Genomic DNA, 18,760 nt, shown 5'->3' on the forward strand with positions numbered 1-18,760 from the left:
CTATCCATACCTATGTGCACCTGTGGTAGTCCTACTGTGTGGTTTTCTGCTGGTTGTATCTTAATATGTTCCATAATTCTATTTAAATTTATACACTATGCAGATCTTTGTTTATCTTTTGGAATTTTTATAACTTTATTTGTTCTGTTTGCTTTTGTTTTTTAAGACAGGGTTTATCTCTGTAACCCTGGAACTCAATCTGTAGATCAGACTGGCCTCAAACTTAGAGATCCACCTGCCTCTACCTCCTGAGTGCTGGGATTAAAGGCATGATAAGGCACCCCACCATGTATTTCCACTGGGACTTGAACCCAAGACCATCTGCATGTAAAGCAAATGTGATAACCACTACACTATGGAACCAGGTTGATTTAAATTTTTAAAAAGAAAATTAGTAATTGAACAAATATATTTACTAATAAATATTCCCTACCTATTGTATTTCAGGAGCATGTAATGAACATGGGAACCAGAGAATCTGAATTGCAATTCTACTCAAATTTATATATAACGATGTGCTAATAAACAATAAATATATTTCTTGTGTCATTAAAATGATATATTCTATGAGGAAAAGTAACAGAAGTAGTGCTACATATGGGGAGAGAAACATTAAGAGGATACATTGTAGATGAAATATAAACATAGCAGCTTCCAACTATCATCACAGGGGATGGCCGCTGTGTCCTTTTCCTTCCAAACATGAAATATTTAACACAAAACCAAATCAGACAAACTCACCCTCATGACTAGAGCAAGACAACAATGAAACCAAATGATAATCAAGTACAGAAGAAAACTGAAAATCATGAAAATGACCAAGTATGCCTTTCACGAGGCAAATAGAATAGCAGCTGACTCGAAGTTCTTTTTTGTGCCTTACAAACTGTCTCATGTGATTCTTTCTAGCTGAAGATTAAGTGTAGCACGAATCCTGATTGGTCTTAATAATAAAAACCTGGAGTCAGATATCAGGATGAAAGCTGAAAGATCAGAGAAGCAGAGCAGCCAGCCACTAGAATGACTTTTTACCACTACAAATCCTCAGCTTGAAAGAGACTGGGCTCCTCCTGTCTCCTCCCACCTTATATTTCTCTTTCTGCCCAGCCATATCACTCCCTGTCTCCACCTCCCTAGTTCTGGCCTCTGTAGTTAACTAGTAGCTTAGCTCTTCACTCTAATCTTCAGGCAAGCTTTATTTGTTAGCTCACAAACAAAATATCACCACAATTAAGAATCTGCTAATATGCTTGCCTTGCTTAGTGACAATCTACAATCTAGAAGTAAAATTATGCTTCACTGAATCCCTTGCAAAATTACTTAGCACAAACCTGAGTCCATGATGAGCTCTTCCCACATCCACAAATTAGTATATCACATGATTCCCCTTGGTGTTGAATTATCTCCCTAAAGCCCAGAAATACAGCATTAGCTGTAGACACGATCCTAGTGTCCTTTGGTTGCAAGGCATAGACAAGAAAAGTTACTGACAAAATATCTGAATAAAAGAAAAGAATAAGCCATATGGGGGGAAAATAAGAATGGCTAGAACCCTGACGGCAGACCTCCAGCTTCCAGAATTATGAGAAAAAGTGAATTTGTGTTGTGTAACCCATCAAACATTTGGCATTTTGTTATGATTACCTTAACTGCCTAGAATCAATGGTCTAATAATCAAGTTACTGATCTTATCATACTTCATGTTATTTATAAATATTTGGGGTTATATGGCTTGAATGAGAATGTCTCCCATCAGCCTAGGCATTTGTATTCATTATCTCCAGTTGATGACCTTGTTTAGGTAAGTTTAGGAGATATAAAACTGTCCAATATAATACATTTTTATTTTTATGAAACACATGTATGTGGCAAGCTAAATGTTCCATAATGTGCCACTCTATTCAGGCCTCAGTTGTCTCCTATACAAGGAGGACTAAGACTTGTTGATCACAAAGTGGTTTTCATCAACCTCAAATCCCCATATCTTTCTCCTTGCTAGAGGAAGTCCATCACTGGGGGCAGGCTTTGAGTTTTCAAAGCCACATGCCATTTCCAGTCCTCTCTCAGGTTTATGTTTGCTGTTCAAGACGTGAACTCTCAGCTTCCAGCTCCTGTCACCATGTCTTTGTTCCACTATCATAGACTCTAACCTTCTGGAATCATAATCACAAACAAACTCTTTCTTCTATAAGTTGTCTTGGTTGTCGCATTTTATCACAGCAATAGAACAGTAGCTAATATAGTGTGTGTAAAACAGAAGGTATGACTCTACCTTCCTCTTACTAGGGTCATCAGATGGCTGCAGTAAGTGTGGATTGTAGAAAAAGAATCATGGGGTCTATTAAGGGATCCAGACAGTACATGGTGTTAGCTTTGTCCAGAGAAGCGAAACTAAAAATAATAGAGGAGGTTAAGGGGAGAAATGTCCCATAGAAATCTGAACTTTGACAGTAAGTATGGTTTAAAGCAGAGCCATCATTTTTGATGTGGACCGTGAAGGAGATTAGAAAGACAAGCCAAAAATGATTTCAGGTCCTAAGACTTGCATTATGTTACCATTCTGTGTAAGAGTCAAGAGGGTGAGAACTGGGGAGACTCTACATGAATGACTCTAATTTGCCCAAGTTAGATTCGAAACAGTTAGTTTCTTTTTTTTTTTTTCAACATCACTGAAACAAAGTTTACACACAACAAACTCTGCCTCAGCATCTGTTGATTCTGATGAATTATGGTCGCTGTCAGCTGTGCAGCCACCAATACAAGCTAGAAATCAATGTCTAAAGTTTCCTTGTGTCCCCTTTTCTTCAAACTCCAGCATCTTCCCAGACCCTCCTTGTAAGCATTAGGTGGGGAGCCAAGAAAAGGAGGTCTCCTGGTGAAGGAGACCTCACCTATGGACCACATTAAACTCAAGATCCAATCCACCAAGTGTCTCTTTTACCTACTTCTGTGGCAGTCACTATTGCTCAGTGCTCCACTGGGGGGTCAAAGGGCTTGTCCCTGACCTGCCTCTCCTCAGAGGGGCCTGTAGATTTGAGTCTCTGTTCACCACATGGTTAAGTAGCATGGGTTTCCTATTGAGCTTAAAATACACTCAACAAAACATGGTTCTGTAGACACTTTGGCATGTTCTCCTTGTTAGAGTACAAGGAGTGAATGTTCCCTTGTGGCCTTTTCCATCTTGAATGGAGGCTGAGGTCTTTTTTATATGGATGACAGTGGGTCCCAAACATGTTGCTGTATACATGTTCCTTGGCGGTATCACAGTTTTATAAATATTTACATCTGAACAAAGCTATATCTTTTGTAACTGTCTAGATTTCTAATGAGATATTTTGGATCTCAACTTTAAAAGTATTCTACCAGTCTTTCCAAATTCTCTATCAAAATATAGTTTTGGGAAATGTGTGTGTGTGTGTGTGTGTGTGTGTGTGTGTGTGTGTGTGTGTGTGTGTGTATTACTTTACCAAAATTCTCCTAAGACATATATAAGCAAAAAGTGTGAAAGAAACAACTGACTATATAATGGAAGACTGTTAGAATGCTTACTATATTCTGAGGATCTAGTGTGAAAAATAAATTGCAGTATAGCTTCAAATAATTTTTGTTTCATTAGAGGTAGGATCTCTCTACATAGCCCTGGTTGTTCTGAAACTTGCCATGTAGACCAGGCTGGCTTTGAACCACCGTGACTTGCCAGCCTCTTCCTCCAAAGTTCTGGGATTAAAGGCATGTCTCACCATGCCCAGCACAGTGTTATATAATTTATAAGAGATGTGCATAGAGGAAAGTATGGAGACAACATGGTTAGCATTGTGATGCTGGGGTCCTATGAAGTTTCTTGGGAAAAAAATGATCTCTCATGTTTTAGATCATACATGAGTGAACCTTTTTGAAAAGGAACTCAGAGTAAATACTTTAGTTTTTGAGTATCATGCAGTCTCTTGCAACTCTTTAATGAGTGTGCTGAGAAAGGAGATACCATGTTTCAACAAAACTTTATATACAAAGCCAGGCAGTGGACAGGATGTAGGATGCAAATCATACTATGTAGACCTCAGTTTAGACTCTGGCCAATCACATCTTCATCCAAACTCCTAGTATCTAGTAACGATCCTAAATTTTCATGATTTGAGATATATAGCAATAATATCCTATTCTTCTAGGAATCCACAAACAAGAAGGCAAGAATAATTTGAAAATGAAAAATTACAATAGATGTGTTCAAGATAATGGGTCATAGGTAAAAAAATAAAAACAAGGTTGGCATATAAGAGAACATGGTCACCACACTTCGAGGAGGGGTAAATGTTTCATCTACCTTCTTGTTGCTGGCTTCCTACAGCTAATCACAGAGACACAGGGATTCAAGGCTGATGAGAAAACTTGGGGATCACCAAATCTTGTACAGAAGCAACCTAAGGCTGGATAGGGTGGTATATTATAGGATGCTTTACTTAACACATATATGTTTTTGGTAACATGGAAATGTATTTACATTGGACAATCATGACTGGATTCTCTCCCAGATGTTAATCACATTGTACTTAAAACAGTGTAAAAATATGAACAATAAAAGTGAGAGATGTGTTTGGATTTTTAAAATTCAGATAAGGCCAAAGAGTGTACCAAGTTATACTGTATGCCTTGAGCCCTATACTTAATTTAGCATTAAGAATTTTGCAGCATTTTGTAATTCGTTAGTTGTTACCTAGAGAAGGATGGGGATTAGGATGCTATTTTACTACAGTTCATTGCTACTGTTGTTTTAATAAAGCAGTGTAGAGGCAAAATGACAGTCATGAGAAATTTAGATAAAAAATAGAATAGAACAAGCAGCCAGTGATGTGATCCAATAGACTCACACAGCTTCAAAGAAAAAGAGAGAAAAGGTCAACTGTGGGGCTGCCAGCTACCGACCTCTTGTTTCATATTGTCCTTCAGAATAAGTACACTTACTAAATACATAGCTATGTATCTCAGTAGTTAGCCCATTTACCCACCACAAGTCACAGCACCTTTATTTAAAAATTGTTTAACAGGAAGTGAGAATGCTTACATATTCTGATCGCAGATCCTGGAAGCAAGTACTTAGAGAGCAGTCCCCAGGAGCACCATTGGGAACTTGGAGTGTTTGCTTTCAAAGAAGGGGTGTATTTGTTTATTAGTCATTGTTTTATGAACTGAAATAGACAATAAATGTATGACTAAGAATCCATGAGAATGAATCAGGGACATTTACACCTGGGTGGTTCAGTTGAAATTTATGGTTTTTAGATTAGATTGTAGCAATTACTTACACTCTCTGTTTGATTAATGAATGAGCTGAATTTTTATCAAACTAATCCTCAAATATACACTGGGGCTAGTGCCCTCATAAACACCTTTAAAAAATAATGAAACAGTGAATTATGTCCCAAGTGCTCTTTTCATCCTTTATGCAGGTGAGCACAGTTTTCTGCCCCCGGCTAGGCGTAGTCTTTTATTCAGGGAAGACTTATGACCTTGACAAACAGCCAATGGCTGCTTTCGGGAGAGAGCCTGATGCCAGGTTGTCAGAGATCAAGACATTTGAAACAAGTTCAGAAGGAGTCTGACACCTGCAGACATCAACCCCTCCTTCAATAACAAGAGATTTTTGTCCACATTTGAGGATAAAGTTATCTTCTAATGTTCTCTAAAAATAATCTGTTCCATAAGACATTATAAAAATTCATTACAGTGTAAGGTATACAAGACTATCTCTTTGGAGTCACCTTGTTAGAATTTGTATAAAATGTGTGGATTAACTTTATATTTGTCTTCAAGGGCAAAAATTGAATCCATTATCTCCAGTGTGCGTACCAAGTAGAGAGAAGAAAGAGTTAAGAAAAGCTGAAGCTTGTGTACAGTAGACATGATCACAAGATGCACTCTAGAAAGGGACACCCCCTGCTGGGCTTGAGTTCTGATGAAGTAAACTTTCACTACATCTTCCTCCTCTACGGGATGATTCTGAGACATTCCTTTTCTCTGATGTATGCATATGTGTCCACCAAATGCGAGGTTTACAAAAGTTCAAGGCAGAACACGAAAAAGGGTAGATCACCAAAGCTTAAGGACCATCTTTAAGCTTCCTGAATGCATTGAGGTCATCAGAACCATCACACTGATGTCTGTTCCAGTAACACTTTTATGGTAACATTTTTTATAAGTGCACATACAGAAGATAGAGTCTTTTAAATTTAATGTGTTGTGATCTACATTGTACTCCAAAGACAGCTCTTTATGGTCAAATATCCATTAAGATATTTAGTGACTATATTATTTTCCAAGATGCTCTATTATCCATAGGGCTATTCTTACTATTTAGATTGTTGAAAGTGTTATAAAATACCTTTATATTTAAAATTTTGACTAAAATTCAGATTATTATCTTAAGATGCTTGATAAATTAATTGTATTTGCTGATAAGGATACATAAAAAGGAACGTGTTGCCGGGCGGTGGTGGCACATGCCTTGAAACCCAGCACTCGGGGGAGGCAGAGCCAGGCACATCTCTGTGAGTTCGAGGCCAGCCTGGGCTACCAAGTGAGTTCCAGGAAAGGCGCAAAGCTACACAGAGAAACCCTGTCTTAAAAAAAAAAAAAAAAGGAACGTGTTTGTTTTTAGTTTATGTCTGTATATAGCTCAATGTACTAATTTACTTTTCAGTTAGTTTTGCTTGTTTACTTCAATAATTAATGAAGTTCTTTATACACAACATATATGATTTTTTCTGTCATATTTGTTGGGTAGATTTTCATGGTTATTTATTTCTTTTAATACAAGTTTTGTATTGAAAAATTTTGTATTCTATTTATACAAGTTTTGATCTGAGATGAGTTTAATTAAATCAAATGCAGTAATTTGTTATCTTGTGATTTCCTCCAAAAATTTAATATTATAAACAACCACATTTTCTTCCAGTTTTTATTACTATACATAATAAAATGCTAAATACTCTCCATTTGCAAAATATTTTAATTTTACTGTTACTTTGAAGTGTTTCAAACATGATGTCATATATAGAAGATAGGTACAGAATAAGCCATATGATTAATTCATTATATACATTCCCAAACAATGTATGCTGTCAAAAGCCTAATAGCAGTTAGATTGGGAAGAAGTGAGGCAGCAGGTATCTGCAAGACAGAAGGACAATCTGAAGCTTTCCCTCAATGATGCGTTTCAACTCATGATAATCTCTCAAATGCATTTTACTGAGTGTATGTACTTTAAAATTATCAAATAATTTTTCATATAGTACTTGATATTTTCCTTGAGGAAATAGTTTATGATTTGCAAATTATGTCATATAAACCTTCAAGAATTTACCATCTTTTACAGAAAATTTTATCTGTGTTTCTATAAGCCAATTTAAAATTGTTTCAATTATTATAATTTACATTTTCAACTATATACAGCAAAATATCTCCTGTTGGTATGAAATACCAATTTTCTGTGCTGTTTTATTCATTTATCAATATGAATTTAAGAATTAGTTTTTCTAATTGCAGAAATAATAGTAAGACAGTTAAAAAGGTAAACTTTTAACAGTGTGGATTAGCTTTGTCTCATAAAAGTTATACACATGTTACACAGTAAGTTTTACATGTAGTTTCTTTGCTCAACATTGTGCTGTAAGGTTTCTTAAGCATCTTATGTAGAAACAGCATTGCATTGCCTCAATGTAGAGCATCCCTTTGTATGACTACACTCCATTTATCTATCCATAATAATGTTGAAGGATATGTGAATTGTTTCTGCACTGAGATTATTATGAATGATGCTACTCTACTTTGAATATGCATATGTTTCTGTAACTACATAATGTGAGAAATTTGATTATCACACATAAGGTATTCCTATGTTGAAATAATTAGTTCTCAAATACTTCATAGTTTTAACCAAATACTGATATTAACAGTATTTTCCTTTTTATCTATTCTAGGGTTTTTGTAAGAGTATCATATCTTAGTCTTATTTCCCTGACCTAATAATCACTTTTTTGTCCCTATTATTTTTTGTGAAAATTATTTTTACTATAGGAAACAATTTATAAGTCAGTATATGTGATATCACTTATATTGTGATAGAAGAATATATAGATGTTGAAAACATTAATTATAAAACTCAATTTTATCAAGTAAGATTAATGTCTGTTTGAGGGTACCACATAAATATTTGAGGTTAGTAACATCTGTAATGTGCAAGTCAATCATGGTGGAAAAACAAGGGAAAACAAGACACATGGTGTCCTAACATCTAACTTTTTGAGGATTTCTGCTTGGGTAACTGAGTACTGTCTTGGTACTCTAAACATTAGCCTATCTGATTGTAGACAAGAAGAGTAACACCGACTTCTTTCCCACATGTATTCTTTTTTAATTATATAGTTAAACAAGCCAACAAAAGGTTGATGTGGAGAGATTCCAAAGTGGACCTGGTATCATAACTTATGGCAGGGGTTGTCTGACATCTTTAAGGCTAGCACAATGCAAATCAAGCACATTCCAACTTGAATAAAAGTCCCTTTTAACCTGGCCACCATATATTTGTCTTACCTATGTCATGGGAGTCTACTGGTCTGGCACCTTTCCCTGACCTTGTCAGCAGGTTACCAACAAAATATGTTGTGCAACCTTGGATCTATGTTCCTCTTTCTTCAGTTTCTCAGCATCATTCGCCTATGTCGGTCAGTTCTTTTATGTCAGATTTTTCAATGAAAGATGGAAAATTGACAATTTAATGTTTTCTCTGACCTCCTTCAGTTCTTCAGTTGACTCATGTTTTGAATATTAGACTCTGACTATTCTGTTTTCACAGATTCCCAGAGTGCACTCTTGCAATGATCATTAGAATTTTAAAGGATTCTCATGAAATGTCAGCATCCTTTAATTAAGTGTTGGAGCAAACCTACAGAGCCCTAATGAAGAATGTTAATGAGTACGAGGAAGAAGCAGGTGCTTGAGACTCTGTTACTCCACTTCCTAATGGTGAATAAATACACCAGGAGGCAAAATCCAGATAAAGTTACACGATAATGTAACATCTCTGAAAGATAAGGTAAGAATTTCCAACTCAGTAATTACTTTTTCTTCTAAAGGCTCTCTAATGTGGCAAAGCCCATGTGATTTACCAAAAAAGAGAAAAGTGGTATGAGAGAAATTTGAAAAGGTCATTCAAGATGTCTTAATAATATTGATGGTATCATATAGGTAGAATTACTATTGTGCATTATCTTCAGAAAACAGAAGTGAGACATATATGCCAATCATTGAATGGATAATGTATATAAAAATTTAAGAGTAAGGGTAAGAGTAAATGATGATGATGAAAGTTTGAAGATTTAGATATTAATGTAGCTGGAGAATTTCTCTCCGGGTCCCACCAAACCCCAGCTGTCCGACAGCCCACTTATAAAATAAACACACAGACACTTATATTATTTAAACTGTTTGGCCTAATGGCTCAGGCTTCTAGCTAGCTGTTCTTATATCTTAAATTAATCCATTTCTATAAACCTATACCTTGCCATGTGGCTCGTGGCTTACCAGCATCTTCACATGCTGCTTTTCATGGCAGCGGCTGGCAGTGTCTCCTTCCGCCTTCCTGTTCTTTCTTTTCTCCTCTCTGTTAGTCCCACCTATACTTCTTGCCTAGCCACTGGCCAATCAGTGTTTTATATATTGACCAATCAGAGTAATTTGACATACAGACCATCCCACAGCACTTCCCCTTTTCTTTGTTTTTTTTTTTTTTTTAAGAGGAAGGTTTTAACTTTTACCCATCTCCAAAGCCAGCTTGGTATATTTGGGAATTTGGGCATAGCTTCTCTTACTACTTCCTGCTGGAGGGGGGTGCTGTATCTTATGGGGACACAAAGGAAATTTTAGGATTATGGAGTAGTCCATGAGGATGTATCGTCTGAGCCAGTTGCCTTGAGATGGTTCTGGATGTTGGATCATCTGGGCCTTGGTGTCATCAGAGACCTTTCAGGGGGTCTTGGCTGGTCAAACCTAATGTATCTTAATGTGGAAAAAATCCATACTGCAGCCACCCCTGGGATAAGCAGCATGTAAAGACGCCGGTAAGCCACCAGCCATGTGGCAAGGTATAGATTTATAGAAATGGGTTAATTTAAGATATAAGAACAGTTAGCAAGAAGCCTGCCATGGCCATACAGTTTATAAGTAATATAAGTGTCTGAGTGATTATTTTATACATGGACTGTGGGACTTCGGGGCTTGGTGGAACCTGGAGAGAAGCCCTCCAGCAACAAATGGTGCCCAATGGCTCGAGTTTCCACCTTAAACCTGACAATATTTAATAACCAATTCTAAACAGAGCCAAAACCAGGTTCCTGCTTCTTGTCTCATACAGGCAGCTAGACGCCACAAAACACAGGTTTGAACCCTGGCGGGTTCCTGGCGTGTGCGTTTGACCAGCAGTATGGCGGGAATGAGGCCTCTGCCAGTGGCACATTATGCTGTGTGGTAGATTAAGTCTTTACTAGTATTAAAAAAAAAAAAAGAGGTTTCTGGACTACACGCTGCTTTGATAAAAGTGTAGACCCACTATTTCTGAGAATTGATGGCACCAAGAGCTGGCGGAAAACCTACCACTGCCATGTTGAAAAGCTGAAGGGGGCGAAGCCAGCAGCCACAGCATCTTTTCAGGCTTAGAAGGCTGCAGTTTAAAGCAATACATTCATTCACAATAAGACTGATTCAGATGAAATAGTTTATAATGCATGTAAAAATGTACGTAGGCTTAAAAGAGAAAAATATATATCGTTATATAAACAAATAGTATCTAAAAGTAAAGTGTTTAAAAAAACAGTAAAGGTAATAAGCCACTTAAAGATGGCTACCACACAGAAAATCTGGATTGTGTTGTCTTTGATATTCATAACTAAAGAAAAACATTTGATTGTAAAAGCTGTTCAGTTATGCCAAAATGTATATTTTAAAGGTACCTTGACTTCAAAATTTGGATATAAGGATATGTTACTTTGGAAAAGAGGTTCTGCTTTTGTTTCCACAGAAAGCCAGAGGCCATGGATTTGTTCCATATTAAGATACATCAGGTTTGACCAGCCAAGACCCCCTGAAAGATCTCCAATGACACTATGGCCCAGATGATCCAACATTCAGAACGGTTTCAAGGCAACTGGCTCCCACAATACAGCCTCAAGGACCACCCCATAGGCCTAAAATTTTTTTTGTGTCCCCATAAGATACAGTGCCCCCCTCCAGCAGGAAGTAGTAAGAGATGCTACGCCAATATTCCCAAATATACCAAGCTGGCTTTAGAGGTGGAATTGGATCACCCCCCTCTAAACCCAGACATATTGCTTTAAAAAAAATGGTTAAGAGATTCTTGTGTCCCAAATCAGAAGAGCCCTCTGGTGTGGGACAGAGAAAAACCAATAGTTTTATTTAAAACAGGTTGATTATAAAGGTGATCTCTTTCTAAAAAAGAAAAGGGGATATGATATAGATATATAGGATATAGAGATGATAAAATAAAAGGGTAGATTAATGAACCTACTTTTAAAGAACAACTTGTTTAAAATGTTTTACATTGGTATAGATTTTAGTTTATGTTTAAAATGTTTTACATTGGTATAAATTTTAGTTTATTGATACAAACTTGAAGTTAATTTTGTTATACTGTATATATATATATATATATATATATATTTCTATTCTTGTTTGAGGTATTATGTTTATGTAACTCATTTAAAATTGTAATGGATAATTAAAAATAGATTAATAATTAGTCATCTATGATAATCATATTTGTAGCCATGTTAGTTAAGTCTTCTAGGTATACATAGATATATTTCAGATAGATAGGTAATCTTCAAACACTTCATAGACCTAAAGAATATGGCATTTAAATAACTTAGAATTCTGTTGATGTGAGACACAATTGCTCCTGGCTGCACCAATTTGATCTGGAGAGAATGTTGGGCTTCTAAGACATTTCCATTTGTAAGTTTTTCTTCTTGGTACAAAATGGCCTACTGGGCAAAGAACTGCCCTTGCCTTGATGGCTGACAGTATGAATGCAATGCTGTCCTTCCTGGACAAGCGGGACACAAGGAAAGCGACCACTGTACTCTGCCAAGACAGGGTAAGATGGTCTTTCAGAATTCCTGCTTCTGAAAATGGTCTGTCAGATACTCTAGGCCTGTATCCAATTTTAATGCACCAACAATGCTGAGAAACATTAGGTGACTGTCCAGGCTGCCAGCTGTCTTGGTCTACTCTTGCAAGATTCCCGAAAGTTGCTTGCATCCATCTACCATTTCTCAGGTACCATTATGTTCCTCCTCAGGTCTTTGATGTGGTTGAAAACTAGATAGTTGTAATTTCCTCAGTTATGATAAAAGATAAGTTAGATATAAAACCTTAAACTCACAAATGTAAGATATATAGGACATCTTCTTTAATATTGTAACTGCAATTCTTGCTCAATAATTGTTTTGTTATATGTAATTTTACCATGTTAAAGTTAAAACCTTCTTTTTAAAAAAAAAAAGAAGAAAAGGGAAAGTGCTGTGGATATCACTCTATATAAATAAAACACTGATGGCCAGTGACTAGACAGGAAGTATAGGCGGGACAAGGAGAGAGGAGAATTGGGGAAACAGGAAGAAGGAGGGAGAGACACTGCAGCCACCGCCAGGACAAGCAACATGTAAAGACACCGGTAAGCCACCAGCCATGTGGCAATGTATAGATTTATAGAAATGGGTTAATTTAAGATATAAGAACAGTTAGCAAGAAGCCTGCCATGGCCATACAGTTTATAAGTAATATAAGTGTCTGAGTGATTATTTTATACGTGGATTGTGGGACTGCGGGGCTTGGTGGAACCTGGAGAGAAGCCCTCCAGCAACAGCTTCCCTTACTACTTCCTGCTGGAGGGGGGTGCTGTATCTTATGGGGACACAAAGGAAATTTTAGGATTATGGAGTAGTCCATGAGGGTGTATCGTCTGAGCCAGTTGCCTTGAAATGGTTCTGGATGTTGGATCATCTGGGCCTTGGTGTCATTGGAGACCTTTCAGGGGGTCTTGGCTGGTCAAACCTGATGTATCTTAATCTGGAACAAATCCATAGCCTCTGGCTTTCTGTGGAAACAAAAGAAGAGCCTCCTTTCCAAAGCAACATATCCTTACATCCAAATTTTGAAGTCAAGGTACCTTTAAAAATATACATTTTGGCATAACCGAACAGCTTTTGCAATCAAATGTTTTTCTTCAGTTACAAATATCAAGGAGAACATAACCCAGACTCTCTGTGTAGTAGCCATCTTTACTTGGCTTATTTTTTATATTACCTTGAGCCTATTGCTTTAAACTGCAGCATTCCAAGACTGAAACAGTGCTGGTGCTGTAGCTGCTGGTTCTGCCCACTTCAGTTTCCCAACATGGCAGTGGTACATTTTCTGCCAGCTCTGGGAGCCATCAACTCTCAGAAATAGTGGTTCTATGCTTCTATCAAAGCAGTGTGTAGCCCAGAAACCTCTTTTTTTTTGTTTTGTACTAGCAAAGGCTAAATCTACCATGCAGCTTAATGTGCCAATTGAAGAGGCCTCATTTCCTCCAAACTGCAGGTCAAACACACATGCCAGAAACCCGCCATAGTAGCTCAAACATGCAGGCTGCCACTAATTTGAGAGAAACAACTAGGAACTGTTTTCAGCTCCATTTTAGAATCTTTTTTCTCAGGTTTTAGGTGGAAACTCTTGCCAACATGTTGGGTACCATTTGTAGCTAGAGTTTTCCTGCCTTGCCCACAGTCAGGACAAATCTTTGTCACCCACCAGTCCCACAGGCACTCAGACCCAGCCAAGTAAACACAGAGGCTTATATTGCTTACAAACTGTATGGCCTTGGCAGGCTTCTTGTTAACTGTTCTTACAGCTTAAATTAATCCATTTCTATAAATCTATACCTTGCCACGTGGCTCGTGGCTTACCAGCATCTTCAGATGCTGCTTGTTATGGCAGCAGCTGGCAGTGTCTTTTTCCACCTTCCTGTTCTTTCTTTTCTCCTCTCTGTTAGTCCCACCTATACTTCTTGCCTAGCCACTGGCCAATCAGTGTTTTATATATTGACCAATCAGAGTAATTTGACATACAGACCATCCCACAGCATATTAACATTGAAGTTTTGAGATTTTTTTCTTTAAGGAGTGTTGTAAGGTAGATTCTGGTTGGTTGGTTGGTTGGTTGGTTGGTTGGTTGGTTGGTTGGTTGGTTGGTTGGTTTGGTTAGCTGGTTAGCTGGTTGGTTGTTTGGTTGGCTGGTTGGTTGGTTGGTTGGTTGGTTGGTTGGTTGGTTGGTTGGTTGGTGGTTGGTTGGTTTGAGACAGGAACCTTCTATGTGACCCTGACTGGTCTCAAACTCATAGCAACACCCCTGCCTCAGCCTCCCAAATGCTAGGATTACAGACATGCAACACTGTGCCCAGAGCTAGGATTGTTATCATTGGATAACAACGTCCTCCACAGTCTTGTATACTAAAGACTTTGTCACAGATCTGTTGGGGAATTAGGAGGAGATAGCACCTTTTGAAGTAGAAGGTGGTTAGACTATTTGGAGTATCCCCTTAAGAAGACTACGGAGAGTCTAGCCCCTTCTCTTTCCCCTTTACTCCCGCCACCATCAGATGAAGTTTGCTCTGCCACAGTCTCTACCCTCATGTTCCTCCTCATCCCCAAATGATGAAGCCAACAACTATAGAACGAAAGTTCTGAGAGCATGAGCCAAAACTTTGCCTCTTTTTAAGTTGGATAGAAAGCTGACTAATGGAAAGGTAATAAAATATCTCCTAAGCAGTAATAGTTAACAGGAAAACTACAGGGCTGAAGGGAAGAAATGTTTTAGAGAGCATAGATGAGATATCTGCATAAAAAGCAATGTTCACCAAACTCATGGGTAACACAGAGAACACAGTCACAAAATAAACATTTGGAAATAGAGTTCTATTCTCAAATAGAATTAAACTGAATCATAGGGACTGGAGAGATGGTTCAGCAGTTAAGAGCACTAGCTATTCTTCCAGTGGACTCAAGTTAGATTCCCAGCACCAGTATGATGGCTAACAGCTTGTCTGAAATGTCAATCCCAGAGGATCCTACACACTCTTCTGGCCTCTGCAAGCATAAGACACACAGGTAGTGCATAGACATGTATGTAGACAAAACATACATTACCCACATACCCACATACATTAAATTTTTAGTTATATATATATATGAATTGACTGTATTTTTTCTTTTTTTATCACCTATTCATTTTCTCCTTAGTTATGTCTTTCAGTTACCAGAATCCAAATTTCGTGTTTATTTGTTTCAGCTTATCAAAGATAGTCATTTATTTGTAGATATCACAACTTTTTTTTTCAAAGTACACAAGTACTCTATTCTAAAGGGCATCCATTTCAAAATGAAACTTTGATGGTGTGCCAAAAAGTAAATAACCTTTATATATCTGATGTTAAATCTCAAATGACTTGCACTTACCCAGTAGATTGCAAAACTACTCACCATGTCCTGCTGCTCTTCAATTAATAGAAACAGCTTTGAAATTGAGATTACAATTTCTGAGAAGATTCCAAATCTACCATATATTGACTCTCCAGTAAATATCAGGCCTCTACATTAACTTGATAATTAAAGCAGTCTTGTGTAACAGGAGTTATTATTCCTGTTTTATAGATAAGGACAATGAGGCTTGGAGAAGTTAAGGAAATTGCAAAAGCATACAGAAGACTGAGATAATGAACTCAAAATGCCCTGGATCCATATTCCACCTGATTACTTTAGAGAACTTCTTTGCATTGGCAAAGTGATGAAAGAAAAATTAAAGGTGATCATAATTTCAAAAAACCATTAGATGCAGAAAATATACCGTAGAAGTAATAATAGTTGACAATGGGGTATGATGATTGATGAGCTTGCCTACATTTAAACTCCCTTGTAAGACTTAAATCTTATTTAAAAGACTTTACTTTGATAAGAGAGAGCAAGGAGGTCCCCTGAACATTCAGGGGATATCTCATGTAAAACTGACCAGACACCCCTTAGACCAGCCATGGTCTATAGTCTCAGTACTGTCCACATTGGTATTTGTTTTGTAATATGCAGAATTCAAGAGTTATGAGACCATGGAGGCTTCAACTTACAGTTTTCAGAGGGTCTAAGAAATTAGTAAATACATAGCACGGTCCTGTGTGGAGCCTCTGAGATCTGTGCAGATGAAATTTAAGCTTTAATTAAAAACTCGAGGATGTCGGAAATACCAAGAACTTGGGATATCTGCTGAGGTTAGCTTCATGCAATGAAGAAAACTAGCACAAGAGACTGAACATGTGAGTGCCAAATAGAAAGTCCATAGAGGTCAAGCTGCCATGTCCATTGGAACTTGCAGCAGACCATACCACCATATGCCCAGGATGGCAGATGCACATCTACACAGCTGTTTTTCAGTTTTGCTTTGAATTCCTATCTCCTTTTTATGCCCCTATATTCTTCTCTTTCAGAATTGAAATATTAAGTCTGTGATATTGTATATTGGAAGTGTATAATCATATTTTTTTTAATTTTAAAGGACATACAGCTAAGATTTTGACTTAAGCATCAGAAGTATTTCAACTGAAGCTCTTGAAGCACATTGGAATACTTAGGACTATGGACTAAATGCATTTTGCTTTGTGAGGTGGGCATGAGCCTCTTGAATGCTAGTCTTGGAACGTTGTTCTTTTAAATGACATATTCATTGTCAGCTTGACTGAATTTAGGATCACCCAGGAGAATGGGGCATACCTCTGGGTTGTTATGGGATTAATTGAAGAGGGTAGCCCCAACATAATGGTTGTGTATGGTGCCATGGCTGGGGACCTAGATAGAATAAAAGAGGCTAAGGAAGAAGTCCACCCAGCACTAGATTTCTCTGCTGCTGTCACACAATGACATGGACTACTCTGTACCCAAGCCCAACCTGCCAAGATGCACTGAACACTCCACCAAGGCCAGCAAAATAGGCCTTTCATCCTTTATGCCATTTGTGTTGGATTCCTCAGTCACAGCAATGAGAAAACTCACAAAAGGTGGCTCATGCTTTACTTAGGTCAACCATTAACCATGTTTATCAACGTAAATGGAGGATAGGACTGCACTCAGCCTCCAAAAGAGATCAGAAGATGGTCTTTGTATAAACCTAGGCTATTTCCCAATTAAATAACATTTCTTCAAGTTGTGTCTTCCAAAGTCAGTTCTGGGACACATTCTGCCTCTATACCATGGAATCCTCTGCCTTCCCTACTTCTAAGTCTGCTTGTCTTCTTCCTTTCATTTCAGAGAACACATGGGTGAACAGAGGGAGGGCTTGAAGCAGTAGCCACCATGTTTAAGATGCTGAATTCAAATATCTGTCAGCTGTGCAAACATATCTGCATGGACGTAGCCCACATTTAACTTTAGCATATAAATAGAGGCTGTTATTTTTGGATACTAAATGCTTTTGGCTTATCCTTTCCCTGAATATATTTTCAATAGATAATGTGAATTGTAAAGGCTGTTCATGAGATTTCAGATAAGAAAGAAGTGTCTATTGGAAAGTGTGCTAGAGGCCCTTCATGGAACACTCTGGCAAAAATTTCTCTGATTTTTCCTCATGTCCTGAAATATCATGGGCAGCTGGAATGATTAAATACTCTTGAAAGCACCTGGGTTTTATGGAAGTTTTCAGAAAATCCTGGTGACTTTTCATAACATGCTTAGGAATTTGGTGTGGAGATTCTTCAAACTCACTCAAGGGAGGATATGAGAAACATCACCTCATCCTTAGAAAATGTAGCTGCTGGTCTTTTAATTTTAAAAGCATGCCATATAAATTTCCTGGGGATGTCATAGCAAAGTACTGGGTTATTTAAACAAACTGAGTCATTTTAACTAAACAATAGAAATGTATCGTGCCATTCTGGAGGCTAGCAGGCAGGCTCTGTTGATTTCTCTAAGATCTGAAAGGGAAAATCTGTTACATGACTCTTACTAATATCTAGTGAGTTTTTTGAGAACATTTGACGTTAACTGACTACAAATATCACTCTCATACCTATCTTCATCTTCACACAGCACAGCCTTGATGCACACAGCTGTCTTCAAGTTTCCCCCTGTTATTTTCACACATTAAGGTCATTTAGGGTCCCATTGTATTAACTGTAATATCATCTTATCTTAACTAATTATATATTTAATTATGTACACATTCTGAGATATCAGAGGTTAAAACTTCAAGATAGGAATTGTGAAGGACAAAGTTCAAGCAGCTCTGTGCATTTCTATTGTTTAAATGGTCTGGTTTGGGTACATTGTATATCCAAATGGCTTTATTCTTTAAACAGGACCCAGTTGTGTTCTACTTAACTGCAGTGCTGGAGTCTCAAGACAGCCCTGTGAGCTTGTGCTAATCATCTTTAATACAACTTGAATAGAATTTTAGAAACTCTCGCTGCTTTCATTTTCACATGAACCACATATGCACATTCCTGTTCTTTAAAGCTGCTACACTCTGCAATAGAGAAGGGCAGTCCCTTTTCTAAATCAAATCCCAAATAAGAACAATTAGTGTCCAAACTTTGCCTTTATAATACATTAATGGACTTCTTTTTTCTGAGAGAATATTGTCATAATTCTTCCTTGCTGGGATGAACATTAAA

General features: G+C 37.5%; 1 non-coding gene across 1 annotated transcript; it reads right to left on the reverse strand.

Annotated features, from left to right (window-relative positions):
• Positions 1-290: 290 nt before the first annotated feature.
• Positions 291-363, reverse strand: Trnav-uac (transfer RNA valine (anticodon UAC)). The gene has a single exon. It is a non-coding gene; the product is annotated as a tRNA-Val (tRNA).
• Positions 364-18,760: the final 18,397 nt, after the last annotated feature.

This window comes from Peromyscus maniculatus, chromosome 10, assembly GCF_049852395.1.
Source record: "Peromyscus maniculatus bairdii isolate BWxNUB_F1_BW_parent chromosome 10, HU_Pman_BW_mat_3.1, whole genome shotgun sequence".
NCBI classification, from domain to species: domain Eukaryota; kingdom Metazoa; phylum Chordata; class Mammalia; order Rodentia; family Cricetidae; genus Peromyscus; species Peromyscus maniculatus.